The 17,174-nt window shown below is 39.9% G+C and overlaps 1 protein-coding gene across 9 annotated transcripts in view; it reads right to left on the bottom strand.

Moving 5' to 3' along the window:
- LOC128884643 (dystrophin, isoforms A/C/F/G/H) overlaps nt 1-17,174 on the bottom strand; it is a 572,670-nt gene that overhangs the window by 96,460 nt on the left and 459,036 nt on the right. The gene's annotated exons all lie outside the window — the stretch shown is intronic.

Raw genomic sequence — 17,174 nt, 5'->3', positions numbered from 1 at the left:
GAAAGCGCCCGTCGCTGAATGGAGACGAGAGAAGCATCGCTGTGGACAGGAAAAGTAAAAGGTACGAAACACCCGATGGAAAGAGGAGGCGCAAGACATTCAAGGTGAACTATGCGAGCACGGGACCAAGGAACTGAATAGTACGAAGCAGAGGTCTCGAAAACTGCAAGCTCAAACAGCGGACGACGGGGAAAATGAAAACGTGTCGAAGGAAACATAATTAAAGATAACGCGAAATAACGTGAAAAATATATGAGAGTTTCTCGGAGGTCTCGCGAAGTCAGCGCGTAGCGCGGAATAAATAAGTAACGGCAAATAAGGAATATTCCATAGAAGCTTAAGGGGGTTGGAGGGGGTGGCGAAAGGAACTTATCAAATCGTAGAAGTTGCAGCTCGAACAGGGCCGAAGGGGAACGGGGAAAAACGTGCGTCGACGTAAATGCGAGAGAGAGATAGAAGCTGGTAGGGGGTTGGAGAGAGGCAAAATAGGCAGCTGGAATGAATAAGGGGAGAAAGAAATAGGAGAGATTGAAAGGAGCGAAGATCGAGGGGCAGGACGCAGCGAAGGAGTCCAGGAAGGATGGCGCTAGGGATTTAGATTTATATGCCGCCATTGTTGCACCATCGTCGACGGAGCAGTCTCTCACACCCCTTAACATCCAACTCCTGTCTTCTCATCCCCGGGCTGACGCAGCCCTCCTTTCATCCACGGAAGCCGCGGACTCGCCGTCTGGTATCGCGAAGGAACAGCCCCGCGGCCGGATATATTGCAGTTATTGTAACGTCGATGAAAGTCCTGCGGAATTCCGCGACCCAGCCCGTATACTTCCGGCGGATCCCCCGGTATATATGTACCTGCACGCTGGAAGGCATTGCGCCTTCTTCTCCCGCGAGATAAGGAGACCGGGATATATCGCCGAAAGGGAGTGCTGAATACCCCTAAGAAGGATAGCTCGACTTTTTGCACACCCCCAATAGGGATGTAAACGTGGATCTCTGGCAAAAATTTGATCGAGACGAAAGCGTCTTGACGGCGATAGGATTCACCAATGATATATTGATTGATCATTGGGTCGCTTTGACTTGAACGTTGTAGGGTGATTGTTTAGGGGGTGGCATAACTCCAAAATGTAGGTTAAGGGGGTTGTTCTTTTTCTGGGTCAGATGATGGATTTTTTGTTCGTTGACTGCCTTTAAAATATTTCTATCGAAGTATATCAAGTGAATTACAAAATTGACGAAGTAATCAGTGTTTACGTCACAGGTTGTCCTGTTAAGCTGATTGAACATGAAACTTTAAGGGGGTACTCTTTTTTTTTATTTTAATACGAGATTCTGCTGTTTGGGTTTGGTCACGATTTCATCACGAAAAGGATGAGTTATTACGTATGTGTTATAGGCTATAACAGGCTATAATTTATAGCTCTCTAATGGTGAGGAATTTTAGGATCATTCAAATGCCACGTTAAAAAAAGCGAATGCATTTGATACTTGTTTCTGTTTATATTGAGTCAACGATTAACCACTGATAAATCACATTTTCACCTCGTATAATTTCCAAAATAAATTACACATATTAACTACTTCACAAAATTTTATATTAAGATAGACTGTCTATACTATGTGTCTTATACGTTCCTACGTAAAAAGTAATACATGAAAGAAGCCCATGACGAATGTAGAAGAAGTCAAAAAGTGCAAATATATAAGAATAGAGAGCTTTTGAAATTTTGAAGTATACAAAAATTTCACTTCTGACGCAAATTATAAGTATCCATCGACCTCATTAACATCCAGACAACATTATTCCTCGCCTAAGTAGTTTCGAAGCGTTTCTAATCATTCCACGAAGCGTATTGACGCAAGAGAATCGATCCCTAACATCGATGTATCGATGGCTCCCTTGACATCCCTCGGTCCCATAGCAACATTCAGTGACTTGGACAGGGAAGACGCGAATTGGACGTCGCCGTTGGGAAGTTACGACCTACCCGATGGTGTCAAGCTGTTTGAAAAGCGATGTAAATAGGACAGAGTGTACCAGGGAAACGCTGTCCCATTATTTTTCCTTCTATTTTTCTAACCTGGAATCCAATCTTTGCTTTACCTTGCTTTACTTACTCTACGGCAGCGATCCCCAAAGTGGGCGATCCCGTCCCTTAGGGTAGCTACCGAAACGAAGGCTCTACATATTTTTCTTTTCGAACAAAGAGATACGCTATTCGATCTCTCGCCACCTTTTATTGGGTTGGATACAGAGACGAGACGTTGGAGTAATTTTAAAGCAGTGGTTCAATATTTTGCTAACTATTGTACAGATTTTATTCGATAGCTTTTGTCTAGATTCTTATCTCATAATTGAATTGGGAATCTTATTTATTTGCTACAACATAGCTCAGGTGTAAAATCTCAGCCTCAACTCACAATTAGTATTAGCTTCAATTGATTGTGTTTATGTTTACAGTAGCCAATTGTTTAATCAGGAGAAAATAAATATCCACGATTTAGAAACAGTCCTAATTTGATTAGCTTTTTTTATGTTCCTATTACTCTTTCAGTACACGTTTAATTTTCGTTAATTAATTCTACCATGCCTTTCACATTTCTTACCATCACAATAATGTTCAACGAAACAGCTGTTTCTTGTTCCGTTCTTTTTCGAATTCTAAATGGAATCGTAATTAAATTACTTAAATTATTTCTGTAAATCGTGGAGCACCGAGGTTCGCTTTGCATGAGCCAGAGGTAGATGTCTATAAAGTTTGAGAACCACTGCTCTAAAGACCTGTTAGTTTAAAGTTTGCCAGCGTCGAAAGTCAAAGAATCAACAAACGAGAAGAAAGGAAGTCCAACAAATCGGATTGCTGGGCGAGAAAACAGACTCTGTGCTCAATGGATGAGCGGTCTGTTTAGTCGCGCTACCCAGTCAATCCCCGAGTTTAATACTTCAAATCTGTGCCACAGCCGAGGACAGACTTGCAGGTATCAACAAAGTCAACTGGGAATTCCTACTCTCTGCCAAACATCCCCAAGTTGCCTATTCACGACTAAGCACAATAGTTTTCGATGTGTTTCTTGCGATCAACAGCATCCACGATGGTCGAAGTTTCTTTATACGACACAATGGCGGTGCTATTCGAGGCCCCTAATTAGTCACTGTCGTTATAACTCGGAATCTAGGTCGAATTGGACATATAATTAGTCGATAATATCGTTCCAAGCATTTCATCTTCAAATGTTTCGATCGTGAAGTTTCATGGCTCTTCTGCAATTGGTTTGAATATTTGTGATGAGAAAATATTCAATACTTTGGAGAACATAAAGTGAAGACGAACAGGATACTTGGAATGCTGTTGTTTAAATGTTACAAGAAACTGGAGTAACATGAACGAAGAGCAGTAAATTATCAAAAGTACATACGATAATTAGATTGCAAAATTATATTTTTATATATTCAGATAATGAATTCAGATTTGCATGAACATATATATGTCTTATCTTCCAAACAGTGTAACATGTGTTTATATATTTTTAATTCTCATAACAGGTAACAGGAAAAAATATAGTATCAAAGCCAATCAAGATTATTATATAGTTTAGTCCAATGAAAAATGGACCATGATTATCATCCATACTGTTTGCTGTTTATTATTATTAGTTGATTTCAAAATAACCAAATTCTCCGCTTTAACCGATTAATCTAAATTAGTATAATTAATTCCTGCTTAACGTCATCCCCAGAAATGAAGCTTCATAATCCAAATGACTGGGAGCCTGCTCCAATTCGACTTTCTAAATTGATTAACCACTGGGATCGTTAGTGACGAAAAAATTGATCAACTTAATCCAGACTGCAGGAGTAAAAAAACAGGGGTGTTGATTTTCGCCCAACGATCCTTTCTTCGACGAAAACAAATAGAGCCGCGATCGATAGCGACGATGTCTAGGTGTTTAATCGATGCGGTCGCCGAACGATTAATTGCTCCAAGTTCGGTGCACCCTGATTACCACCGGGACAACGGACGTTCCTCGGAGTTAATGGAACATCAACGTAATCCGTGTTTGCGCTGGAGAATTGCTGGTGGAAAAACGCTCACGGAGAACATCCGCGCAGAGATCGTCTGGCAACTGACACGAACAGAAGGATCTTCGACGATTAAACCGGCATACAAGGTGTTCCTAAAGAGTGGACACGAATATTAATAGTGAAAGTTAATTTACAGACGGTTTAAGCCATAATTCTTCTGTTTTCGAACTTATTAAACAAATACAGACTCTCAAATTTTCAATTTTCACTATACTGTCTTCAGAGAAGAATTTCTATCTCCACAACTAACGTGTTAATTTTGTTTTTAGATTCAATAATAAAGGATACTCTTTCTCTGAAATTTTTTGTTTTATTCGTAAAATTATTCTTGCAGTACGAAAATATTCAAACCAATTGCAGTTCATATCTCACTTGAACGTTCTCTTTAAGAAAGATTGAAACGCTGTAGCTTGAGAATGGAGCATCGCGTAACTATTCTCATCCGACGCTTTTTATCACAGTGACAAATAGAATCCACTGTTTGGTCCCCCTTTTTTAAGAACACCTTGTATATTCCACGTTCGTGCCATCGCATTTCAATTGGGACGAGTCCGCGAATACCATCGTGCCCCACGTCTCGAGGAACGTTGAATACACTCCTCTTCCACGGTCTTCGCAACGTACCGATCTAATGTAACATAAATCACGAAGAAATTCTCCCAGCAAGCCAAGCAACGCTTGGGCAAGAAACGTCTTCTATTCTTCTGGAGCGTGGAACGAAATTCTTTAAAGAGTTCATTGTACGTGCGCGATAATACAGTTCTCTTCGATCTTCGGCGAAACGTCGACCATACGAGGCGAATACTTTAATCCCATAACTTTCTCTGCAAGATTTGCACTGCGATCCAATGATTGCTCGGTGCAAAATAATTATTACTCTCAAATCTTCCACTATATAATACTAGCTGATCTCGAGTAACGTTTTCTCATTGTACATTTGTTTTTAAAACAATTCTATTTCAGAAAGAAAATATTAGGTTGTCCCAAAAGTTTCTTCCATTTCATTAATAAGTAATACATACACAATATTTTATGTCTAATGTTACATTATTAAATTGCGTATGATTCATTTTGATCCATTACTGTTACAACATTAACATCTAAGAAATTAGGTTCTTTATTTATATAAACACTGCTACACAAAACAACTGAGTGCAAGTCACGAAAGAAACTTTCGGGACAACCTAATATTATTGTTATAAACTGCATACTACGATACAATAATATTCATATGTCAATGTCAATTAACGCAATTTACTTCGGCTGTGACTGTAGCGCCATTTATCGAATGCAAAAGATACTAAAACAATTTTATTTCGAACACCAAACATTTTCTAGTTACATTAAAAGTCCATTTAATTGTTCATTCCAAGGCTTTGTCTTCAAGATGCAAGCAGTTGTTAATAAAAATATAGAATACTTCTTAGAAATGAATACCTAGTGTCAATATAAATCCAAAAGTCCTTTTCCGTTTTTCAATGCGACTCTTCGTTACGGAGATATTCGCAGTTAAAGTTTGCACGCGAGCGAACGCATGGGCGACGCCGACGTGAAGTGCGCGCGCGTGAGCGCTCACCTCGTGGTGCCGTGTGCGTGCACGCGCATGCATCACGCGCAGGAGCACGCACGCGCATGCATCACGCGCAGGAGCACGCACGCGCATGCATCACGCGCAGGAGCACGCACGCGCATGCATCACGCGCAGGAGCACGCGCGCGCACCCAGATGTAACCAAACCCCAGCTCCGAACGGGCCGCGTGGAGAGTCCCAATAGTAAACTTTGATCGCTTCTATCTCGGTAACGAATTATCGTATTGGAAAATGGTAAAGGACTTTTCGATTTCTATGAACACGAGTAATCGATCTTGAGAGGTTTTACATTTTTAGTATTACTTTATATAACAAAATTAACGGAAATCCTCTTTTTCCTTCTTCAATTACAATACACTGCAAGTACATTTAATATAGTGTTTACAGTGTATTTAATATCGTGTTAAGAATTTTTATTGTTACAGTTCAAGTCCAACTCAATGCTTGAAAGTATACAATATGTACAATATTGTACAATACTTTTATTAGAGTTCAACTATAACACAATGTTTGTAAATACACTATATAGAACCAAGTTTATTCGGAATAATACTGTACAATTGTTTTATACGCTATTAACATAAAAAACGGAAACGAAATAAAAGTGCAAGGAGTTGCAGCAACAGTGACACGCTCTTTGAATCCACCAATGAAACAAAATTATAGAACCCATTGCACGTAAATTGCTCCTACAACACAAGATTCTGAAAACCACGTCCAAGTACAAATTCCGTAACGAAAAAAACGATTGTGGACTCGTAATGTCCAGTTCTTTTTTTTTTTCTTTATAATACACGAATAAACCCCAGCGAATTTTTGGATTACTTCCAACGAAGGGGCGGGTGATATTGACGTTCAGTAAAATCCAGGATCGTCGGGGCACGAGAAAATAAAGAATCGGATTGGATCGTCGAGGGGATGGGGGGGGGGGGGGGACTTCGGCGAACGATAACACGACAAGGACGAAAAGTTTTGATTATGGGCTCGATTCTCTGTACGGAGATTCGGAATAATCAAAACGGCGAAACGGACGCGTGGAAACAAAATATATACGGGGAAATGTGCCAAACGGAAATACTGCTGGATGTTGCAGCGATTTCGGATAAATCGACTTCCCCATCCATATTTTTTTGTTTTATTTTTCATCCAGAACGAACGGCGGGCCTCTAATCTCGTGCATTAACAGATCCCTTTTAAAATTTCTGTCGCGCTTCCATGAACCTATGTGTCATATTTTATGAGGGACCGCGATTATTTATGAACGTGGAAAAAGATTAACGAATTGCCTGCTGACGAAGATATTTTGGAGGCTTTTAACTGTTGGTACCGTTCTGAGAGCCCTTTTACGGGAGCCAGAAATTTTTTCGGATAGTGGAGATTATAAAATGGCTGGTGAGGGATAGAGGAATATTGAATTTTTGATCAATGAATTCATAATTGTCAGTGTTAGTACTTCTTGGATTTATCACAAATAAAGGGTGAACGTTAAAATTCACTTAAATTTAAATAGGTTGTTTATACTTGACTCAGATTCATAATAATTCAATTCTACGTTCAAGACAAATTACTTTTAAAATCAAAATAATTCACTTCTATGTTCAACATAAATTCTCTTTAATGTAAAAATAAATTATTAATAAATGCAAAATAAATTCTCTTTAAATTAAAAATAAACGTTTTTCGTATCCAAAAACAAATTCTATTCGTGTCAAAAATATACTATTTATTTCCAACCCTTCTCAAACGTGCAATACACACTCAAGATCCTGAGACGCGTTCGTAAAAATCCATACAATGTTTTAAGCCTTTCTCGAATACCTGTATATACCATTCAATTTTTACTTTCAGCATCCTTGGAATCGTCGATTTCCAGCGCAATCTCTCGAACCCCCATCGACAAACCGCAGCGCAGACGTGGCGGTAATCGACTCTTCGCACCGATTCGGAAGAGGCGGAGAGAGGACCGTTCCGCGACAAAGCCTTTTGATCTATTGCCTCGTCGGTGGTTCCTTCCCCAGCGTTTCCCACCGAGACGTCCTCGTTCTCGCGGTCGTACTCGTCCTACCGGTTAACGCAATAAAGTCGGCAAATGGAATTGCCGCGAACGGGCGGAGCGTTATAATTCCACTCCGGGGAACAATTTACCGGTACAATTCCAATCCGTGCAAGGTCGAGACCCGTCGTCGCGCAAAACCGATCCAAACTTTCGCGATAAACAACAACGACGCGACTGTTAACGTTCTGACCGCGAAAACTCGACGCCCGAGCCACCTGGAACACGACGAGTCTTTTTTAACCTCGTTGATGTCCCTGGGAGAATCGTGGCTCTCTTGAGCGACCATTGGTTAAAAGTTTACGAAGAAATGAGTTGGCGTGATTGCAAAAGGTACCTTAATTTCGATTTCGATGAAACTAAAGTCATCGGATGCTCGCGTTTATTCATCTCAAGCGAGTTTTATTTGGTGAATTTGATAGCGGTGAAAATGATAATTTTTAACGCGTGTTACATCTTCTTGAGACACATTCTGGTTATTTTTAATTATACGTTATCGATTACTTTGATTTGACTGATGACGTGATTAGAAATAGTCCGTGGTCGTGTATATATTCGTTTTAATCGGAAAAGCCTAGCTAGTATATTGGAAATATTCTTACAAAGGTATAATGAAAACATGAAAAATAGAAATTTTCTTACATCAGCATTGCAAATGAAAACCATAATGTAAAACCATTCATTTCTCGGATTCAATAAGATTTCATTACAGAAATTACAATATTGAACTGTCTATTTATGGTACCAGCAATCACCACACAGAGTCCCATTAATGATTAAATCTATAACAAAGAAACGATACTCCGTTTAAAGACACGCCATCAACTATGTTTCGTCATTTGATTAAACTATGAAACGTTTAACTGCGTGGGGCTGTCGTTCACTTTAATTGCCTACCGCGATAGCTTCAATTGTTCCGATTTCATGGTTTATATACTGTCGAGGTGATTTTATTCTTCGCCCAATTTTCCCCCTAGCCAGCTCTTTTTGATCATCGACGCGCTAGCGATGGGAACATTCCTTCCACATTCCTTCCACAATGTAGCGATCGAAGCTTAAATAAAATTAACCGAGCTCTGCTTACCCCATTATTTCGGTTATAGTAATAGAAGGGGATTTTACGGTGTTCGACGTTATATGCCCGATAAACTTTTGCACACTGCTGAGATTCGTTCGTTTTACGGGGTCTTTTAATTTAATAACTGGCCTCCTTTATGGCTGCGCTCGTGTACCAAATTAGACAGATAAACCGCGTCGATTAATGGATTCCCGAAACCGCTTTAACGTCAGCCACCATAAAGGGACGTTTATAACCAGCCAGGATGCGAATGAGGGATCAATCACGATCGCGTAAAATTTATAGAGAGCAATAACAATAATGTGCGAATGGTCCAATAAAAATTTCGTTGGTAACTCCAAACGTAGACGATTCGAGGAATTGTGGGTTCGAGGATCAGAAAATTGTCGACTTTATGGGGGCAGATATGATACAGAGTGTGAAATCAGAATGCTTCAAAATTAATTTGCAAGTAAGCTTTGCAGAGCAATATTTGGAAGAAAATTCTATTATTTGACAAAGTTTTATAAATATATACTTAGTACAATATGTACACAAAGATACAGTTTCCAAAATCAGTTGATATTTGTCGAGTTCGAGTGAAGTTCCTCAAGAAATTTTATATAAAAAAAAAAGATATAGAATAGTTACAGTAGTTTTTATTTATGCAGGAATAATTTTTATCAAATAGTATCGTGATTTAGTAGTTTTATAGTACATTCTTTAATTTATTTAATTCTTTGGGGATTTATGAATATTATTTTATCCGAATGATTGAAGACTTTTCTACAAATTTCTGTCCAACCATATCATTTTTAGTATTTTACTTTTAGATCACAGATAAAAAATGTCAACTCATGCAGACAAAATACGCTTCCAGATGCATCTCGAACTTCGACTGTAGGGGATCGAGTGACTTCGATCACGGAAAAACAATACTATTGTTACCGCAAATCGACCAGACCGCAGTGGTCTTGCTGGCTGTGTACATACCGCGGGACAAGCCGATAGAATTAGCGCAGTGTACGATTGGCCAGACTTTGTTCTAGGTTCAGGGTAACTCGATAAGTTTCCAGTTCATTTCGATCGGATCGTATGCGCTCGGTTCCGTCGTCGAAAATTCGAATCTTCGCGGAAACCGGGACACTGTCGCTGAAATAGCGTACAGATTCTACGCCAACTCATCCCCATCTTTCACGTGAAATTGCATTTCAACGGAATCAAGAAAGCGGAAGATTTATCTCAACCACCAACTTCGCATTATATTTTCTAACACTCTTCACCACTTTCAAATTTACCTTCTTATCTTCAATGGTGGTTTCAAATTCACCATAAAATTTAGATTAGAAGGGTTGTATTCAAAACGACATTCTTAATGTGGTGGTCGGGATATCTTATAAAAGTTAGTTCGTCGAATTGAAATTTGTATATATTTCGTAAAATACATTCATTTACCAAAGAAAATGATATATAGTAAAACAGGTTGTGCTATATTTGGACACCATTGAGGACAATACAAAAGATATTTATAATATTTTGAATTAAATATAATGCTGCATATAATTCAACAAAAAATGCTTGATTTGTGTCGTGAAGGGTCGTAAAGAATGAACTTTGTTTACTATATAAATAATGCCACGTAGCTTTCACAATAAACGGCTCGAATCTTAGAAATTCTGTGAGATTTTAGTTTTTAGGAATTTTTATGAAAGAGTATAATTCAACGAATAATTTTTATAGATAGGGGTCCTGCGACATTTATTCCAAGAGGATTCCAGCAGTCTGAAGTCAGCAGGGTACGGATACTCATACCGTATATCGCAGTCGTACAATCGATCCACTCGGTCCACCACTGGCGGAACGTCGAATTCATCGGGATCGGTTTTGCGGCGTTTCCTAATGAGAACGCAAATACCCCTGTTTACCATCGTCGTTTCCGTCGACATTTAACTCCGTGTGCCGATAATTTGCTCTTTTTCCAATCGTCATCGAGCACGTTGATCCGTATCGATGACGCGTCGTTGAACGACGAATCGATAATCGCTGCTACTAGCCACGGGCTAAGCCGCTTTATATAGGACATGTTGTATTTATAATTCCGCCAATTTACCGGAATTCGTTTAATCCAACGAATTAACGCTCGCCCAGCGCCATTCCCGCGACGATATTTCATACTTTTTGTAGAGTCGTTGGGCAATTCGGCAATCGAGCGTGATCGATGACCATTAATTTGGAAAGTATGTGGTTAATTAGTTGTGGAAAAGCGTATCGTCAATTAGGTAATGAAGATCCGTGTACTGGTCGGGATTCGGTTGCAATTAACCACGCGTGTGCTCGAAATTTCAGTTTTCGTGCGGTGGTTTAGAGTGAGTTAACGATAATTACTCGTTTAGGGGGGTATTTAATTGTCTAGTTACAGTGGATTAAATTTTAGATCAACATGTCCGTAAAAAAAGGAAACTGAAGATGAAAAGAAAGGATGAAGCTGAAAGAGTTCGTAAAATTTTAAACAGAGCAAAGTGTCGAGACAGTTTGTTTCATTTTAGTTTAAGATCACACTGTTAATTGCACAATTTCATTCCCATAGTAAATTAATTATCTCCAGCTGAATCTTTTACAAGTGTTCATTGAAACTTTCGAACTCGAAGAATTTCATTGGAATTTTAAATAAAGAGTGGCGAATCGATTTCCGGTTTGAAACACTGAATAAATTATAAGTCGTAAGTTCCATTACCCTCCAGCGGATCTACGAATAATTTAGGACCACGTTGGACAAAAAACGTGAAACGGAAGTGTCCAAGATAGAGCCCCGGAAGGGATGGATCAACCAAGTTTCTCTAATTAAGGAGAAACTCCGTTCAGACTAGTGACAAAGATATAAGCTTCGAGCTAACAACACAGTACGAGTAGGTTTATAAATGATGCACAGCAAGCTATCTCTCCTAATCCCACTTTCAAAGCTGTTTCAGACTCCGGGCATATTACAATGGCCACTCAACGAGAATTACTCCAAACCTAACCTAGACCTCAAATGAAATGCTACGTGCACCAACGCCGAGGATCCACATTCAAGTTTTATCGTCCGATCGAAGAAGCTCCCAATCAATTACACCTACCCTTTCTGAACACGTTCAACGGAAATCGAACCATCACCAATTGAACGTGATTGTAAACAAGTGAAACGGGTTGTTCTAATACAGGGGTAGTTTTTCCTTATTACTCGACCAATGGCAGCATTATTTATGCATGAACTTTTACATGTGCGTAACACAGACATTTCATAATATTTTCGTCAAAACTTTCAAACTTCAAAAATTTGATTGACGATCTAAATTTCAAGAATTTGATTGAAATTACAAATGCAGTGTAGCGAGTCGAGTGCCATTCTTAGAATAGAAGACAACGAATTTTGTTTTTAAATAAAAACACAAGATCGCTCAAAAATTGAGCACAGCAAAATTTCGCTCGCACGTTTCTTCCCACTTGACGAACAGTAACTTTATGTGACCCTCTAGGTGTTAAAAGTGTTACACGGAAATATTATTCTCGCTGCAGGAGGAATCTGATATCGAACGCGCGGACCGTTCAAGAAAATGGTGTCTTTCGCGTATGTACTCGAGCGTTTAAGGGGATACGCCGGTTTCAAATAGAGACCACCGGGCGCGCGTTGATAAAAAATGAAAGAATGGTTTTGTGCCCGGGAGGTGAGGTCTCGATGGCTCAAAGGGAAATCTGAAATGAGTTTCTCCCGGGACAAAAGATTCGTTCGCGGCGCGCACGAGGCATAGAGCGGACGTTCGGTCAGTGGGTCGTCGGCGATCTTGCGATTTTAATTCAATATTCAAAACGCTCGGTGAAAATGAGCTTCCGCTTCCTTGTTCCGCAGCCATGCTTCTTAAAATGAGAAACTGTCGTTGCGATTCGACCCTTCGATATTTCAACTTCCGAGGAACTTGTAAAATATATCTAGATTGAACTACGTGGTTGGTAAAAAGAAACTTCCAACACGATTTTCTGTGGTAAAGGGGAAAAATTAAAATAACTTAAAACAATCCCTGTGCGCCTTAATGAATTTTACTCCAAACGAATTTATCGTAGAAGCTTTGACTTATGGAAAGATGCGTTCTTCTATCGAAACTATAGCATTTATTCGTTAGCAGCCCTAGCCCAGGAAGCAGACAGAACGTAAGGGTCACTTTAAAAGAGAAGCTTCGTTTTACAGCACAACCGTACGTAGCTAAAAGGATAACGTTGAATAACGTCTGGTCTTTTAATCGAGATATAAGGCACGCATTAACATTCAAATTCTCGACTCTCCGTGTCAGAAAGCGTAGTACGTTCACTGTGTTATGGAAACGGTTTTTTATTTTCTTAATTTTTACAATCGTAGATTATTAGAGTTTACGAGAATCTTGCACCGTTTGCATGCATTTAACGTGAGAAATCCTTATAGGGAAATATACGTTTGCAGGGATTAAATTCTAGCAGAAAACCTGAGGGAACTGGAAAGAATGTTTTTGTTTTGTCTGCGAGATAATAGAAGGACCACAGAAAGTATACAAAAATAGAAATAAAAATAAAATCATCGTGAAAGGAGAAACAGTTTAATTACGATTTTCAGAATGTATGCGAAATATGTCTAAAATATATATATTCTTAATGAATATATTCTAAAATGTAATGTCTTAGAATTTTGTATTTCAATCTTATATTTCAATATGTACCACACATATGTATGTATATAATACGCTGTTACATTCCCCAGATTAGACGGTTCTGTTCGCGCACAGTTGCCAAATCGACTGCCAGCGGAAGTGGTTAAAGTTGGAAATGAATATATCACGGTAGTTTCTGAAATATAGAAAATTATGCAAATCCGTTCAAATAGAGCAACGACTGCGCGCCGGTGCAGTTTTCGCGACGCTGCAGCTGCACAGCAGTCCGCACACTTGAATTTCAAGGGGATTACCATATTAATATTTCATACTGTCGTTAAGACATTTCTTCACTCGCTGTCGTCCTACATACCACGTACACTTCCTCGGTGGAGATTCATGAAGCCTGCTCCGCGTAACTTTTACAAAAAAGGGTCTGTATCGTTTCACAGCTTCGTTTATAGCGAATAAATATATTATTAAATACTGGAACAAATCTAGAGGTCAGAAAATAATTATTACATAAAAGAGTAAATTTAGAGGTTAGAAGTTAATTCACGACTAGTCTGTGTTTGTACTCGACGACAATGTAGACCTGAATAGGTGGAATTTTAGCGACTAGGACTCGCCTCTGTATCCGCGCCCTTCGAAGCGAAAGGGTCAATTTGTGTCTGTTATCGAGCTGGCAAATATAATTTCGGGGCGGCGCAATCTAACGACATACCGATAATTTGAAATCGACGTCGGTGAAGAGACCGTCCAAATTCATCGGCGGTCAGATTTGATTACAGATCGAATTAATCTATGCAGATTAAACGCTTACCGCCGGGTGGAACTGCGAAACGCTTTTCCCCGAATGACTCGAACCTGGAGTTCGATTAAACGCTTACCAGCTATGAGTTACAGTTCTGTTTGGAATAACGAGTGCTTTAAATCGGTATTAATATAGAAGATTTATTAAGGAAACACCCGTTCGAATGTGCGCTATAAATCGGACGCGAACAGTTCCAGAATCCCTCGTTTGTTCGCAATCCCCCTCCCCCACTTCTTCCGCATGCACACGATCCAGGATTTAGAGTGGCTAAGTAAACTGCGGAACGTACACATAATTCTAAGAGATTGTAAGGTCTGAGGGTCTAATCCCTGGAAATACGCGTGTACGAGAAGTGGGATACGACTGTTCTCAAGATGACAAACGTCGGTCGTTCGATAATAAAATTCAGGATCCGTTGTATCGAGTAGTCGAGAGCCAGATGGTATACGAGTGAATTGTGAATTTTTTGTGTGAGAGAATCGAGTAGTGTCTAGTTTCGATGTTTGAGCTAAAGAGAAAACGATATTAATGGATCATACTGTGCTTGAGATGAAGATTTGATACAAGCTACGATTCACAGTCTTCGAGAAAACAATTTAAAAAAATTTAGTTTGGGAAGATCGTTAAAAATTAGGGAATTAAAAAAAATGTTGTGTATGATATGGGAGTTTATATAATTCAATACACACGCCTATGTTAAGGGAAAAGTCAGTTGGAGGTGTTCTTTGATCAGCGACTGAGGAAATAAATATTTATGAAACAATAGATAAAATAACTTGAAGCTAACTTGATAACTTTTATGATGAGAATAAGACTACTTTTCAAACTATATTCCAGCCAGACTATACATGATCATCTGAAGGTACATACATGATGTAGATTTCTGCTTGATCGACATAGTTTTTAATAGCTACCCGACGTTACCAGTAGAGCAATCTGCCTCATCGACCAAGTGTTTCGCACTATCGAACTTTATCGACAGAATATTCTAGTGGACTATCTAACCCTAAATATACGTACAAAGTAATCAAAAACACAATTAATTCGTACTCAATGATTGACTTCCACTATCTAAATTTCCAACATTATTTCTCGTGGCTTGCCTACCTAACAACCATATTAACACAAAGAGAGGCCTCATTAATACCTAAATACCTTGTACAACAAAAGTCCCTCTAAAGCACGTTATCTTCCACAGGTTATTTCGCTGATAGACACCAAGACAAAAGGTGTAAAGTTACCTTTACCAAGCATCACGCGTTAAGATATGAATATCCTGACTGGAGATTTACTCCCAAATTGGAAGACTGAATATCTTCTCTCGAAGACCCGTCGGCACAAAAGATTCCCACGGAGAAAATCACATTACAGAGATTTGGTTGTGAGCTTCTTACTTTATTTTACGACTCGATAAATTTGCATTGATGTCAAGTTGACTGACAAGCGCCAGCCATTCCGATGTCGATGTAGAGCGGCTCGTAAGGACGCGGAACGAGCGGGTAAAGCCGGTCTGGTCGCATCTGGCTCGAACGGGATGTAATGCCTGAGAATATAGACGTCGTGAATACGCGGATACGGTTAGGCAAGGAGAAGGCGTGCATTTAGCGGACACGGACGCGCTACCCCTCCTGCGCCCCTGGAAAACCGACAGCTCTTCCGGAGATTAACGCTAAGCCACACCTTATCATACTTTAAGCTCGTACCGCTATCGCGCATCCGATACACCGCTGGAAACACGTAGCGCCGGTACCGCGTAATGAATTACGACTGCTGGGAGACCGAAAGGAAGGAAGCTTCGAGCCTGAGCGACATGTTGATTTCACTGCATCGGTATTGTTGTTCGTAGATCGCTTCGAATATGATATGCCCGGTGTTCCAGGTGCTCTGAAAAGCCGCGAGCTTTGTTTCGTTCCTTCGTTTCGTTTTTGTACTCGTTTATAGTACAATGGTTTTCTAGTTTCTTTCAAGTTTTTAAAGGTTGGTAATGTAGAACACTTGGTCAATAAGGTGGGTTGTTTAGTTGTTAAGGTAGAGTACTCCGTAATTAAAGGTTGGCAATGCAGAGAACCCGATAGTTAAAACGGAATACTTTACCAGCAATATTCGGTAATACAGAGTGCTTTGTGGATAAAACAGGCCTCTCAGCTGGTAATATAATGCACTCCATTGATCAATTCTCCAAATAATTAATACTCTAGGTTATATCTATATCTATCTTAAAAACTCCACATACATTCCATCCGAAACTTTCAATTACTAAATGGATCTTTCACTTCTATATTCTCTCAGTTCAAGAGAATCAAACGTACGTTTTCTTCTTCCGAGCTGAGCCAATTTTTCTTCAAATTCGAACCAGGCGTTCCGAAGAAAGTTCCATTTTTCAAAGAAGAGAGTTCCGCAGGTCATTTTGCGCGTCGCCTCCATCGTGCAGCGGACCGATAAAACGCTCGCGACGAATATCCTGCAACGACGGTGGTCATTCGTCTCTCGTGTCTGTAACCAGCCACGTTTCTATGTCTTCGCTTTGCCGGCTGGCACGGGCGGCGACGTCACGTAAAAATAACTTCGATTTGCCCCGATCAGTGGAAAGGGTGAAACGAGGGGGTTGGGGCGGGCCGATTCAGGGCGGAAAAGCGCTGTACGTGACAGATTTCAGTGTGTTCGCGAAACGACGGTAAAAGAACGACGATGCACAGGACCGACTGATAAGGGCCCCAACGGTGATTCATCACGATCCGCCGATTATCTACCTGTCACTTCCGGTCCAGCTGGCCTGGCGACGAATCAACTATTGCGACTCTTTGCTATCGTCGGACCGCCATTTTCGCGGGAATCGGGACATCTTCACTACCAGTCGATTCAATAAGCGCCTCTTCGATTCTCGACTCGTTCGCAGTTTCGCGATTTGTGCAAGATGT

This window comes from Hylaeus volcanicus, chromosome 1 (assembly GCF_026283585.1).
Source record: "Hylaeus volcanicus isolate JK05 chromosome 1, UHH_iyHylVolc1.0_haploid, whole genome shotgun sequence".
Taxonomy (NCBI): Eukaryota; Metazoa; Arthropoda; class Insecta; order Hymenoptera; family Colletidae; genus Hylaeus; species Hylaeus volcanicus.
This window is presented reverse-complemented; position numbering and strand designations above follow the sequence as displayed.